The sequence below is a fragment of the Babylonia areolata genome, chromosome 22 (genome assembly GCF_041734735.1).
Source record: "Babylonia areolata isolate BAREFJ2019XMU chromosome 22, ASM4173473v1, whole genome shotgun sequence".
Taxonomy (NCBI): domain Eukaryota; kingdom Metazoa; phylum Mollusca; class Gastropoda; order Neogastropoda; family Buccinidae; genus Babylonia; species Babylonia areolata.
The window spans coordinates 4,177,225-4,193,664 of NC_134897.1; positions in this window are offsets into that span (position 1 = coordinate 4,177,225).

A 16,440-nucleotide genomic window follows, 5' to 3' on the forward strand; every position below is an offset into this window, starting at 1 on the left:
GCTGTTATGCTGTCATAACAATTTTTTCCGTATTTTTCTCCCATTTCAAATCGTTGGAAATGATCAGTCCGAGAAATTTAAAGTCGCTGATGATCTCTACTTGCTTGTCTTTCATGACAAGTGGTAAGGGGTGGTCTTCCTGAAATCTAGAATTAATTCTTTGGTTTTTGATACGTTCAGTTCTAAGTTGTTTAGATCACACCAGATGACAAGTTCCAGTACTTCTTCCCTATATTTTGACTCAACAGTGACACGTGACGAGACAACGAGAGACAGCTAGGTATGTAGATACAGAGACAGACAGACAGACAGACACAGACACAAACAGAATGACGAGGGAAGCGGGGTAGAGTGAAATGCAGTTTTTAAAAAAATGCAGTTACATTTTGGAGAACCGATATTGAAATTTCAAGTTGACCTCGGCTTAGAGCGCTGATTTGTATCAAATGATGCAATCCCCGCACAGACGCACTGACACACAGGAAGACGGATGAACATAGAAAAGAAAGAAAGAGGGAAGAAAGGAAGAAACAAGAAAGAGAACACAGAATTCATAAGGCAGATACCTCATTTCAAACTGTCACACTGGTTATCTGTTTTTCCACGATGAAGGGGGAGGGGGGGTGGGCGGGTGGGGGAGAAAGAAGGGAGGTAGGGATATTCGTCTAAAATTGGAATTATGGATAAACGTTAACCAACCAACGAACAAACGAAAACACACACACACACACACACACACACACACACACACACACACACACACACACACACACACACACACACACACACACCTGAACGATACACTTCAAGGAATTTGATATTTTGCGAGGACTCAGTGTAAGTGCTTCAACATGATACGTATCAGAGCCCTGAGCTAGCTGGTGACACTCGACTGTCAGTTTCAGTCTCAAAGATGCGTCAAGATATGTTGACTGACCCATAAGCCAAATCCCCATTATATACAAAACATGCAGATGCTTCTCCTCCGCATACATCAAAATGCAGACGTCAGGCCTTGAGAAGTTATTCCTGTAGACATTTAAAGAAAAAAAAAAACAGCTGTTGTTTCTGGCTTTGTTATGTAGCCCGTGTAGAAAAGACATTACGTGGCGTGGAGAATGCAAAAGTACGTTAACTCGTGAGACTGATTCGGAGCAACTGAAGCTATGGCCAATGAGACAATTGGCCAATGAAGCTGTTGGACTGAGAGTTCGACCCTGACCTTGAGTAAATTATTTCGCGACTGGTCAAACACCCGAAATTTTGTTGTCCGCGCTGGTTTCTACAAGAAGCAGTCGGAGTGCTCTGGGTAAAGGAATTGTGTATTTCCTTGCTATGGCTTTGCAGAACAAGACAGGTGCACTGTTCTGAAATCCATGTCGACCAGCAAGACTCAGCGGACAGATCAACAACAAGGGTGTCGCAGTCTTTCACAACCACAGCGCTACTGCTTCTTCATGGCAGCTTAGACTGACAACTTGATTCTTACCGTTTCCAAGTACTTGAAAATATAGACGCTATAATTGTGATTTACATATATTTCTGAGGAAAGGTATTTTTCAAAATAAATCACTAGTTTACACTCTCATATAAAAACTTGGTTCCATGTCAGTTTTGAACTTTAGACTCTGTGTTTATAAGTTTCATTGCAGACAACCTAGACACGTTTTGTCAGATACTGAATCAAAGTTCATGTGAATAATGCCAGCTACATTTGCTTTTGTTGATGGAAATCTAGATTGAAGGTGAACTCCCTTGCATGGTCACGAGATCTTGAGAAGGACTGCAGACGAAGAGCCAACTGATCACAAAAACTGTACCACACGGGACACGATTTTGCTGACTATTGCTGCACAACCCACTGTCACTGTCATCAAATCTAGACATGAGCAGGACAGGGAGAGCAGAATGACAATTCTCAATGGCAATAATCAAGACAGGACGACAACCCCTGAACACAGTACAAAAACTCATTCCATTTAAATGGCTCATAAAACTTTAGTGCATGATACACCATTGTAAAGAACCGCATGGCACAAATCATTGTCACTTCCTAGAAGGGTAGTGAGATAATCAGGAACGAAGGCCAGAAAATAGCAGAGGATACATTTGAATAATATTACATTCTGTTTTTGAGCTACCAAAGAACTAGACTTCCTTATAAAACAAATTTAAACTCCCTATTCTTGCTTCTTCTTCCTCCTCCTCCTCTCTCTGTCTCCCCCTCCCCCCTCCTCTCTCTCTCTCTCATTGACCTCCACTCACGGAAATTATTTTTTCAAGCACATATCCAATCAACAATAGATTACGCATCAACACTATGGGACTCCGCCAGTGCAAATGCCATGAAGCCATTTACTAAATCTTCATAAACGGGGGCTCGAGCTCAAGGTGGTACTCCTAAAAAAAAAAAGACTTCCCGATTGGACTCAGACTGTAAACAAGCGAACATTCTCCCTATAGTCCGTAGATTAGAATTAAACAAAGGAATAACAATGCACAAGATTATGACAGGAAATGCACCACCAACACTGATAAACAAATTATCTGTAAATTCATCAAGGAAACCCCCCAAAGTCCATATCCCAATCCCAAGAATTAATTTGTTCAAATCCAGTTTGGTTTACTCAGGTGCCACTCTATGGAACTCACTCCCAGCAACAGTTCAACAACATCACTGCCCTACTACCTTCAAAAACATTACCTTTCCCACCTTATGACAGTGTAATGTCCACTTTGTTCATCCAGTTACAATGAAAACAGGCGATTGTGTGAAAACAAGATATGGACGTGTTGTGAAACCTCCAAGAAGATATGACAAGTGAAATAAGTGTCGGGACATACCTAAAAACTAAGGAAAAGAAATGTAGCCGAGTGGTATATTATAGCTACTTTTGTAGCTGAATGGTGTGCTATAGAAGGGAATAATTTTGGATCAATGTTGTGGATCAATATCCAGGGACCAGATAGTAATCAGTGCACAACACAAATATTGGAAGAACCATCATGGCTTAACCATTAACTGGATAACTTGTGTTGGTTCATTCACCACTTAATGGTTAAGCCATGATGGTTCTTCCAATCTTTGTGTTGTGCACTGATTACTAACTGGTCTCTCAGTTTGCCAGTATAATATCAAAGCCACTGATTCTATTATCTTGTTTATTGTTCATGTACTATTTTACATGCTGATATCACTTGTACTGCTACAGTGTTTCACAGTTACAGTGAACTCAGTACTCTAAGATGTGTGTATTATTCTGTTGTGGTGATTACAAGATAGTGTTGTAGTGATATCAGCTATTAGTTAAAACCACCTGATATGTATCATAATTTGTTAATTATGATTTAGTTATCGTGCTCTCTCCTATGTCGCTTACTACAGTATAGTGCTACATGATAACTGATTCATTTGAGTCACTTTGACACAGTATAAGCTTTACCTAATCTATACCGTCAGTGTACTTTCACTAAATCGGCATAGCTTCAATCACTTTAACTGCACTATTCAAAATATTAGAAATGTCATTTGATGTCAGTGTTTGGTCTTCACACATATGCATTATCTTATCTAATGTTGTTGCTTATCCCAAACCGAGTGGTAGTCTTTCCATGTAAAATGTATATATGTGCTTTACTATTCACTTGTGCTGACATGTTGTGCTTAATGACATATTGTTTGTTGTGTCTCATCAGTGCACTGTCTTCTCTGTTCTTTTTGTTTTCTTATCTTCTTCTCTTTTACCTTCTCATAACTATTGTAAATAAAACAATAGAAAACCCTTTTGTGACTGGCCTCTATATGTTCCTGGCCTGCACAGGGATTCTTTTCTATCCTTTAATTCAGAAAATCATCAGTAATTCTTTTGTACCGTCCCCTTTCATAAATATAATAAAATCACTCAGGTACACGGCTACATATAATAAATCTTTTTCGAAAAAAAAGAACAATTACCCAGTGTTTGCAGTGAACATTCTGTTGATGTGTGTGGAATAAACAGGGACTGTAAGATTTTAACTTTTAAGTTTGTTTTTTATGAGAATTCAATGAGTGAAGTGGAACTACATCTACATACGAAGGCTAAAAGAATTTGCTGAAGAAAGACTATCACACTGTATCAGTGAATATTTTATTTAATTATTTGTGTTTCAGTTTAATTTGTTAAAGATAATACATGATTTAGAGTATTGAAAAGTATAGCTATATGTTCACTGCAAACGTAGGGCATCTGTTTTCGTATTTTGAAGAAAATGTATTTGAATTTAGAATTGTTGAAAAACTTGATTTCTGTATCCTAAGATACACAAATGAAACTGGCATATATGTTGAAACAGCCCACTCAGATAGTGTCAGAAATTTGTGGGTATGATTTGTTTTTATTTTAGTGTAATTGAGTTGATTTCATGTGTCACACTAAGGAACACAAAGTATATTTTTTCATTTCATTGGGGCGGGCGGGGAGAGGATGCAATGTATAATACCTATCAACGGGAAATAGCCAAGTGTAGATGATGTGCTGCAACAGCTCCAGTGGCCTTCACGAGCAGAGCCCGCCAGGCTGTATAAAGTCATCAACGGCACTGCGAGATGAGACCGACGCCACCAGAAGCCTTCACCCCAAGCAGCTCGAACAGACTGCAGAAAGTTCTCTTTCTTTCCCCGTACCATCACCGAAAGGAACTCCCCCCAACCAACAGCACCCTGTCTCCCTCCCTCAGTGACTTCACATCAAAGGTACTGACATCACCCTGAAAAACACTGTGTTTTTCCTTGTTTCTTTTTCTGTGGGTTGGGGCCCTGGGGTTTGGGGCGTGTCAACTGTCGCATCCTTTCCTTTTTTTAACTCACTCGTGTAAACAAAGTGAGTCTATGTTTTAACCCGGAGTTCGGTTGTCTGTGTGTGTGTGTGTGTGTGTGTGTGTCTGTGTGTGTGTCTGTGTGTGTGTCTGTCTGTGTGTCCGTGGTAAACTTTAACATTGACATTTTCTCTGCAAATACTTTCTCAGTTGACACCAAATTAGGCATAAAAATAGGAAAAATTCAGTTCTTTCCAGTCATTTTGTTTAAAACAATATTGCACCTCTGGGATGGGCACAAAAAAATAATAAAAGAAGCCAAATTATATGCAAACTGCATTTACTGTTATATTTATATTTTTTGTATTCTCTAAACTTGGAACTTTGATCTGGTATTCTGAGACAACAACAAGAGCAGTCATTATTATCATTTTTTGTTCAAACAGGAACTTTTTTTGCTAAGCATGGAAGTTTATTTATTTTGCAAACGTTTTGGTGCAGATAGTAAAAAAGGGAAATTAATCTGTAATTAATGCTAGGGGACTTAATTTGCTTTAAACTGATCTTTCTCATCTTAAACATTACATTTTGAAATTATACTCAATACATAAAAAGCTTGTGTGCTTTACTCTCAATGTACAGTGCTTTCACTATGTTCATTCGCCCAAGTGGTCTTTTTCGGAAAATACTAAAATCAGTATGACGAGTGGACTTTACAGATCTATTGGCTGAGACCTGAAGGTCATGTGCAAAAATCAATTGCGTACACATGTTTATACACATTCAAAGTGCGTGCTCATATTCTTCGCGAACACAAACGACGCCATTTTATTTCAAGTTGTTGCCCTGCCCGTTCAATCCTATATTCAATGGACAATACATGATAACATGTGATGGAAAGTTGGAGAGGGAGACCGTTAAATATTTATTCAGAGAAAGATTTGTGAACGCCTCATCACTTACTGGATTATGCCCCAAACTGCCATAAAACTATCCACAGAATCAGTCGGAATTCACAGTTAAAAATTGTAAACCATGTGAGTTAATACCCTTGAATTGATCACGATGAAACGAAAAAAATTTCCAGTCTTGACTTTTCTCAAAATGAAGTCCTTTTCACTTCATACAACGTTTAGAAGTACTTGTACTTGGCTCTACATGTTATTAGTTTAACAAAATACTAAATTTTCATATCAACTTTAAAACTATAAAACTAGAATGAACATAAAAGAGAAATTGAATCGACCGTGTCGCACTACATTCCCGGCGGGTGTAGCTAAACTTGTACATCTATCTAGATCTAGAGAAAACGGCTAAACGTTGCAGTGTGATTGCGGCGATAGCCACGTCTCCTTTACCGCGCACTTAAAAAGATTTTTTTATTGCCCTCACTGCGAATACCGCAATTGATTTATCGCCCTTTAAAAAAGTATGTTCAAATATTAAATTTTAGAACGTCAGTGTAGGAGCCACGATAGTATAATGGATAAGACCAGTTTCTTCTCACCCGAACACGCGGGGTTCGAATCTGGTTAGGACTATTTTTCTTTTTTTTTACCCGAAGCTTTATAATAACAAATACAGAACACATTTTAACGATTAGATTTTTTTTTTAAAGTGTATCACAAGTGAGTCTTGAAGGCCTTGCCTCTCTTGTTTCATTTTTTTCTTCAAGTCTCTCTCTCTCTCTCAATCTGTCTCTCTCTGTCTCTGTCTCTGTCTCTCTCTCTCCCTTTTTCCAGCCACTCAACAAGCGCTGTGCGGTCCCCTAAATGTTAATAAAGGTCGGCGACGACCGATGGACATTACAAGAGGAAGAAGAAGACAAGAAGAATGTATGTGTTGTCGGAGTGATGGTCCTTGGACGGAACGGAAATGGTGAAAACAGAAATAAATGTGACACTAAACCTGTAACAAGTTATGGTGTTGCTGTAGAATGCGTGGTCTTCACGATCACCGCACTGAAGACACAACATGGTGCCAGGCGTGGGATTGGAAACAGTAAATTCTGGAAAGCAACGGACTTTGGGGAAAAAAGGAAAAGCGTGGTTTGGTGTAGTATGGTGTGGTGTGGTGTGGTGTGGCAAATTACTGTATGGTGCGATGTTGTGTGATGTGGTGCAGAATACACCGGTTGCTGTGATGCGATGTGATGTGGCATGGTACGGTGTGATGTGGTATGCACGTTTTTGTACCTGTGCTGGCAAGCCAATGTGAATACAGGCTTCACCTAAAACACGATGTTGTCTTTTTGCTCTGGCCTCGGTAACTGAAGCTGTCTGCAGTCAATTCGTAAAAGTATCTGTAGTCTTTGGAAAAATGTGTTTGAATGCAGTTTCTGTGTTTGAAGATCTGCGATTCTTGAGGACTTTACTAACGGGGAGGGGGTCAGGGGCGGGGGGGGGGGGGGGGGGGGGGGGGGGGGTCCGCCGTATGTAAACAATAGAACGAACTGACCAATATCAATCCTTCCAGAACTCGGATCATTTCAAAACTTGATCAAATTGCCTTAGTAATTGACCATCACTGTGTTTTAGATTGTTCATGTCACTAACACACACACACACACACACACACACGCACACACACACACACACACACACACACACCACACACACACACACACACACACACACACACACACACACACACACACACACACACACACACACTTGTTGCAAGTACGAGTTCCTTATAAGCTTCAGTTCTTTCTTTTGTTTGAAATCAGAATGAGTCACGGAGTTACTGGTCTAAAAATTGGATTGGTCACTTTGGTCCATTTTTTCCTTTATCTATCGGGATAATAATGCTTTTTTCTTTAATTGAGGATAAGCGCATTCCGTCTTCTGAACATTCAGTTCCTGCTTAGACCAGAGGGTATCTTAATTTTGTCCAAAATTGTCTGTGAATCAGAACCGTTAAATAATCATTTCCTGAAGTTGGTGTGTGTGTGTGTGTGTGTGTGTGTGTGTGTGTGTGTGTGTGTGTGTGTGTGTGTGTGAACCCCATCGCTTGTAAATAGTGATAATGTGCCCATTCTAAGTGTGCATACAACAGGAGCTTTTTTCTCCCCTGTCAGCTAATTTGTTTTCGTCTTTTGCTGCTGTTTTCTGTTTCTTTTCTTGCTCTTTTACTTTTAAGTGGAGACGTCTGTCCTCGGTACCAGTTTGTTCTTTCTTGTTCGTCTCGATCCTTTCTTTATTCTTTCTTTCATTCTTTCTCTTGTCTTACATTTTTACGTAACCTATAACTCATTCATGTTTTATTTATCCTTTCACTCTCATTGATTGGAGATTAAAGGACCATTATCAAATGATAATTCCACGCCCAAAGTAAGACAGTCAACTACTCTATTCCATAACTAAACATTAAGAAATACAAATGTGTTCCCAACAACAATCGATATTTAAATAAACGACTTTTGCAATTATAATAATCTATGTATAGCTAACAAAGCTTTTCTGCTTCCTTTGAACAAATTCTAAACAAAAAATTGAGATCCGAATTTGGAGATAAATATTTTTAGGCACATACTTGTTGTCCCATTTTCTGACATTTTGAGCCTAGGTATATTCTGGCCTAGGCCAGTTTTTACGGGGGTAAACTCCGGACAGGGTAGAGTCTGGTCTGTTACACCGGTAACAACTATTTTCAGACAGAGGCCGCGGCAGCCCACCTACTTTTAGATCAGTGGCGGCAACCAAAACACCCTTCGGTTGGTCTACCCCGAAACATCGGTCTGCCAGGAGTTGCTCAGCATACTGCACTTGGCCTCCGAACGATATGAAAAACAGACATATTAAAGATTATGTTACTATTAAAAAACTTAATATTTCCTTCAAAGCTAGGTATCGCGTGTTTTACAGACTTCCACGCTTGGACTATAATAAAGGATTTGAATCTTGAATCTCTCTCTCTCACCCTCCCCCCTAGCCCCCCTGCTCCCCCCCGCCCACACACTATTCACACCTTGGCAGCGTCAAGAGAATCATTGGTCTATTCAGATTACTCACACAATGGCTCTTCATGGTTTCTGCTTCAGGCAAATCTGTTGAAAACGACACTGTTCGCTGCATGTGCTTTGCGCAAGCACAGTCTGACGAGGGTTTGTGGGATGATAAGTTTGCATACACGTACCGTTTGGCCTTTTCTCCTGCGGCCAGATGTGTTCAAGTGGCTGAATTCTTTGGGGTGTTTTGGGGCTTGATTTTCCTTTTGTTCGATTGTGTTGTTGTTAATGTTGCCGCTGCTGTTGTCATAGTTGTTATAGTTTGTTCTGCAAATAAAGACAGAGACAATTCTGCTGCCTTTGCTTTTACGGTGACCAAGGGCAGCATATCAAGCCGATGTGAGTATGTTTTGTGGAAGATATTTTATTCACAACCATTTTGAGAAAGTTGTCAGTGTTTCCAAGGGTATTTGAGTCAGCAGTAAATTCCAACTTAAAACCAAGATCTGCAAATAATTTAGAGGACAGAAGATGAATGTCATTATCTAATGAAAATCTCTATCTATCTATCTATCTGTCTATCTCTCTCTCTCTCTATCTCTCTATCTACCTATCTATCTTTGTCTCTGTCTCTCTTTCTATGTCTCTTTCTGCCTCTCTCTATTTCTCTTCAAATGTCACTGTCTGTCTGGGCAAAATGTCAATCAGATCAAACGTTAATAATAATTAAAAAGTAGAGAGAGAGAGAGAGAGATGGGGAGGGGGGGGGGAGAAAAGAGGAAGAATGTGGATTAAGGGAAGATGCAGAAGTGGGAGGTGTAAAGCAATCGAAGGGGAATATCTAATGTGCAACTGATTTCCCCCCCCCCCCTTTCTTTCTCTGGACTCCTCTCACTTTCTCTCTTCCTGGCCTTACCCTTGTCAGCCCACGCTTTGTGGAAAATAATGCCAGGAAGCGGGCCCCACAACTCCCCCCCCCCTGCCCCCTTCCCCATTTCCAGAAAGCTTGGTCGTTCCACTGTCACGCTTTCGTGCAGTACGGGGCCGTCCTGTGTGTCATCAACTCTTGGAGAACACAAACTGTGAGATGGAAAAAGAGGAGAGAGAGAGAAAGAGAGAGTTCCTGTTTTGTCGTTCATTGCCAGTTATTGTTTTTTCTCTTTGTGTGTTGTATAGTGTCCCGTTTTGTTGTTTACTTTGCTAATATGTGTTTGATATGGTGGTGTTTGACTCACTTGTGTAAACAAAGTGAGTCTATGTTTTAACCCGGTGTTCGGTTGTCTCTCTCTGTGTGTGTGTGTGTGTGTGTGTGTGTGTGTCTGTGTGTGTGTGTCTGTGTCTGTGTGTCTGTGGTAAACTTTAACATTGATATTTTCTCTGCAAATACTTTGTCAGTTGACACCAAATTAGGCATAAAAATAGGAAAAATTCAGTTCTTTCCAGTCATCTTGGTTAAAACAATATTGCACCTCTGGGATGGACATAAAAAAAAAAAATGAAGCCTAATTATAAGCAAACTGCATTTACTGTTGTATTCATATTTTTTGTATTCTCTAAACTTCTGAGACAACAACAAGAGCAGTCATTATTATCATTTTTTGTTCAAACAGGAACTTCTTTTGCTAAGCATGGAAGTTTTATTTATTTTGCAAACGTTTTGGTGCAGATAGTAAAAAAGGGAAATTACTCTAATTAATGCTAGGGGACTTAATTTGCTTTAAACTGATCTTGCTCATCTTAAACATTACATTTTGAAACAAGAGAGGCAAGGCCTTCAGGACTCACTTGTGATGCACTTTTTTTTAAAAATCCAAGCTTTTTATGTATTGAGTATAATTTCAAAATGTAATGTTTAAGATGAGAAAGATCAGTTTAAAGCAAACTAAGTCCCCCAGCAGAGTAATTTCCCTTGTTTTACTGTCTGCACCAAAACGTTTGCAATAAACAAAACTTCCATGCTTAGCAAAAGAAGTTCCTGTTTGAACAAAAAATGATAATAATGACAGATCTTTTGTTGGGTCGAATATCAGATCAAAGTGCCAAGTTTAGAGAATATAAAAAATATAAATATAACAGTAAATGCATTATACTCAATACATAAAAAGCTTGGATTTTTTTTTTTTTAAAGTGTATCACAAGTGAGTCTTGAAGGCCTTGCCTCTCTTCTTTCCTGTTTTTTTTCCCCAAAGGCTGGTAACATGTAGGTATGCACTTCGTTATTCCTGTATCCCGGTGAGATAAGATTTGCTTTTCTTTTTTTCGTTTCCACGGAGAGAGAGGAGGGGGGAGGGGGCAAGAAAATATTTGCATTTATATTTCTTTTTTATCACAACAGATTTCTTTGTGTGAAATTCAGGCTGCTCTCCCCAGGGAGAGCACGTCGCTACACTTCAGCGCTACCCATTTTTTTGTATTTTTTCCTGTGCGTAGTTTTATTTGTTTTTCCTATCGAAGTGAATTTTTCTACAGAATTTTGCCAGGAGCAACCCTTATGTTGCCATGGGTTCTTTTACGTGCGTTAAGTGCATGCTGCACACGGGACTCGGTTTATCGTCACGTCCGAATGACTAGCGTCCAGACCACCACTCAAGGTCTAGTGGAGGGGGAGAAAATATCGGCGGCTGAGCCGTGATACGAACTAGCGCGCTCCGATTCTCTCGCTTCCTAGGCGGACGCGTTACCTCTAGACCATCACTCCACTTAATAGACAAAGAAATGGAAACGAACACAGATGATGCGAATGCGAATACGAAATAAAATATACGAATAAATATCAAACTGCGCAAGCTAAGATCTTCTGTAACACCATGCCCTCAACAACAACAGCAAGGAAATTAAAGAAGAATAGAACACACATATGGGGACTGAGATAGAAACATTGAGAAACAAAATGGAATGCAAAAGATGATTCACATAATCACATCTATAGAACAATGCAGTGTTCAACACCATCGTAGCACATGTTCAAGCTTGCCTAGATAGAGGTGAAGGTCTACTCCCATCTACGTTCCCTTCTGCGCTCATTCTCTCTCTCTCTCTCTCTCTCTCTCTCTCTCTCTCTCATTGAAAGCTTTCTGCGTCTTAAAATGTTCTTCATTATATTCTTTTTAAAGTGATCCCCCAACCTCCTGGTCTCCGCGAAGCCTTTTTCACATTTTTGTCATAGGAACGAGGGTTTTCATCAGAGAAGAACGATTTGGGGGTCTTTGCACCAATGACCGCTTCAAAGGGGACTAGGGTCCAAATTGCGGAGTGACCCCAATTCCAGCTAAAGCTCTTCGGCTGATTGGGTCCTGTTGTCTGGCATTTATGGCATTGTGTTTCTGTCGTGTCCAGGGCAGCTGCATCTGAAAGCCCTAGGCTGTTAATGAGACAGTCAAGTGTTTGATGAAGGGGAAGGGGCGAGGGTTGAAATCAGAGGAGTGTGATGCCCCTTGCGACTGTGTTACTGTAATAAGAACAATATTAATGTCGGAGAAAACAGCAATAACTACAACAACAAGGAACAGCAGCAGCGGCAGTACTAGTAGTAGTAGAAGGAGGAGGAGAAGTAGCAACAGTAGCAGCAGCAACAGCAGCAGAAGCAGTAGTTTCATTTTTCATCTTCTTCTTCTTATCATTATTATCATCATCTTTGTTATTAGTATCATTATTATTGTTATCGTTATTATTGTTATTATCATTACTATTTCTATTGTTGTTTTTGTTATTGTTAATATTGCCAAGTATGGATGCCCTCGGAAATTTATTTCCTTGGTCAGCCAATTCCATGAAGGCATGCAGGCTCGAGTCCAGGACAATGGCGAAACATCTGCTCCTTTTCCAGTCACAAACGGTGACAAGCAAGGCTGCGTCCTGGCTCCAACACTGTTCAGCCTCATGTTCTCTGGAATGCTTACAGAGATGGTGATGTTGGAATCGGCCTAAAGTACCGAACAGATGACAACCTGTTTAGCCTCAGAAGGCTTCAAGCAAAAACCAAGGTCATGTAAGACATCATCAGAGACTTTTTGTTTCCTGATGATTGTGCCCTCAACGCTGGATCTGAAGCTGAAATGCAACTCAGCGTCGACAAGTTTGCCACTGCCAGCAGGAACTTCGGCCTTACCATCAGCACGAAGAAAACTGAAGTTCTCCATCAGCCAGCCCCAGGGAAACCCCACGTTGAGCGCAACATCACAGTCAACGGTCAGAGACTCAGTGCGGTGGAGCGGTTCACATACCTTGGCTGCGCACTGTCACGAAATGCGACCATCGACGATGAAGTGAACGTCAGGATTGCAAGAACAAGCGCAACCTTTAGCAGACTCTATGCAAATGTCTGGAACAGAAGAGGCTTGGTCTCGAGACCAAGCTGGAGGTCTACAGAGCAGTAGTTCTCCCCACACTACTGTACGCCTGCGAAATTTGGACAGTGTACCAACGACACGCCAAGAAGCTGAACCACTTCCACACAACATGCCTCAGGAAGCTACTGAACATCAAGTGGCAAGACAGGACCCCAGACACAGAGGTGCTCGCAAAAGCCACCCTTTCCAGCATCTTCGCCATCCTGATGCAGTCCCATCTTCGCTGGGCTGAACACGTGGCGCGCATGCCAGACCATCGGCTGCCCATAAGGCTCTTCTATGGCGAGCTGCAACAAGGGAAGAGATCACACGGAGGCCAGAAGAAGCGCTTCAGAGATACTCTGAAAGTTTCTCTGAAAGCGTTTGACATCAACCCTGACTCCTGGGAGGAATCTGCAATGGACCGTGACAAATGACGCGCTGCTGTGCACAAAGGCGCTAAGTTGTGCGAGGCCAACAGGACTGCTGCAGCTGTTCAGAAGAGGCAGGCCAGAAAGTCACGGGCAAACAAGCTCCCTGACAATGATATACCTGTCTTTGTCTGCCCCAACTGTCAGCGAACATTTCGTGCGCAGATTGGACTATTCAGCCATCTGTGCATTCACAGACAGACTCATGAGCATCCCCTCCCACCACCACCACCCTCCCCCCATCCCCCAGCTGGATGACAACGATGGTCATCATCGATCTCGATGGACACACACCATTATCATTACTATTACTATTACTATGTGCAGCATGCAATTGGCGAACTGAAAAATAACCCATTGCAACAAGAGTGTTGTCTTCTGGCAAAATTCTGCAGAAGAAATCCGCTCAAATCGGAACACAAATATATATGCATGTACTGTTATCTTCTATCACTTTCTACAATGGCACGTCCTGACAGTTATCTTCTATCACTTTGTAGAATGGCACATCCTGACAGTTATCTTCTATCACTTTGTAGAATGGCACATCCTGACAGTTATCTTCTATCACTTTATAGAATGGCACATCCTGACAGTTATCTTCTATCACTTTGTTCAATGGCACATCCTGACAGTTATCTTCTATCACTTTGTACAATGGCACATCCTGACAGTTATCTTCTATCACTTTGTAGAATGGCACATCCTGACAGTTATCTTCTATCACTTTGTACAAAGGCACGTCCTGACAGTTATCTTCTATCACTTTGTACAATGGCACATCCTGACAGTTATCTTCTTTCACTTTGTACATTGGCACATCCTGACAGTTATCTTCTATCACTTTGTTCAATGGCACATCCTGACAGTTATCTTCTATCACTTTGTTCAATGGCACATCCTGACAGTTATCTTCTATCACTTTGTTCAATGGCACATCCTGACAGTTATCTTCTATCACTTTGTACAATGGCACGTCCTGACAGTTATCTTCTATCATTTTGTTCAATGGCTCTATCACTTTATACAATAGCACATCCAGTGATTGGCCATGGCCAGAATATGAACCCTATTGAAAGTCAATGTTGGAGGTCAGAAGTCAAAGTCAGTACCGTTCTGTGCACTGTCTTGGTAAATGCTATGAAATTAATAGATTTAAAATATCCATCATTTGTATAGAAATTTCTGAGTTCTATGAATATCAGTTTCAATTCGTTTCTGTCATGTTCATGTCCAGCCCATTGTAAGCAGACATGGTCGCTATGAATAAAACATTTGAATCTGAGTTTGAATCAATCTGTCTGTCTATTTATCTATCTGACCTATCAAAGGAACAGTGTTTATTAAAAATAAATAAATAAACAAAAAAATAAATAAACAGGCTCCCCATTCCCCCCCCTCCTCCCACTGTGTCTTTCTGTCTTATCCTTCAGTTCAATATGCTTGCTCTACCTCTCCCTCCCTCGCCCTCTTCCTCCTCATCAATGTCCACCCCCTTCACACCCCAACAGCGCCAGAAGAATAAATAAATCGAATGGTCCATCCATAGCAATGACAGCGCTCAGGTTCCAAACAATCTCTCCACCTCACACAGCGGCTTCTCGTGGCTTCTGCTTCAGGCAGCAAGCTTCCTGATAACGACACCGTTTGCCAGTGCACGGTGTGATGACAGCGTGGCGGGTGATTCAACTTGCATGCACGTACCCTTGGGCTTTTTCTATGGCTGAGTGTCTTTGCATGGCTGAGTTATGAAGAGTGATGCTTGATTTTGTTCTTGTTTGATTTTGTTGGTGTTCTTATTTTTGCTGCTGATGATCCTTGCTGATAACAATGGTAAACCTTTTACAATGACCAAGGGGTCACACCAAGCCCATTTCAGCATGTCTTGTTGATGATATTTCATTCACAACAGTTCTGAAAAGCTTCTGAGCGATAACCAAGATCTGCAAATAATTCCTGGTGAATGGCATCAGTTGTAGAAAACATCTGTCTGTCGATCTGTTGGCAAAACACAGGATGTGAGAGAGGTAGAGAGAAGAGAGAAAGACAGGCAGAAGGGGAGACATAGACCCTGAAAGAATTCAGTTTGCAATAGACAGACTGGAAGGATACAGACTCAGAGAGGTGGACAGATACAGCAGAGATAATAGAAACAGAGGAGACTGGTGGGGGAGGAGACAGTGAGACAGACAACAATTCATTTTAATGCACAGAAAGACATTTGCAGTTGCCAAAAACTGAAAGATTAACACAGAGAGAGAGACACACACACACACACACACAGAGAAACAGAGAGACGGAGAGATGAGACAGAGAGACAGACAGAGACAGAGACACAGAGAGGTGGCGTGGATCAATCACGTAATTTGTTGTTGTTTTCAAAAGTTCTTGACTCTAGGCTAATGTCCGCCATTCAAACTGACGTTGATTGAATTACTGCACAGATTGGAACACAACAGCAGTCAGATTTCTTGCTTTGTTCTTTCTGGGTGTTTTTTTTCCTTTTTTTTCGTGATGGGTTTGGCTAGAACCTCTCTCTCTCTCTCTCTCTCTCTCTCTCTCTCTCTCTCTCTTGTGTTCGATTGTCTGTATGTCTGTCTTTCTGTCTGTGTGTGTGAGACCTAATTGCTGCCCAAACATGTTTCAAATCTCACGCTTGGAAACCGCCTAATTGCATGGTAGGAAGAGAGAGAGAGATGGAGGAGAAAGGGAGTGAGAGAAAGACAGACAGATAGACACAGAGAGACAGACAGTTAAAGTGAAGTGGGCTTCTTCTGAGTCGCAAAGAAATTTTGAGAGTCGTCAGTTCTATTTCATTTCACGTTTACAGCAACATCCGACACACCATATCTAAATTATGCCATTCATGTTTAATCTGTTTATTTCCTTCCATTGAAATAGATGGCTCCGTGCTAGTTACGGTTCTGAATATTCT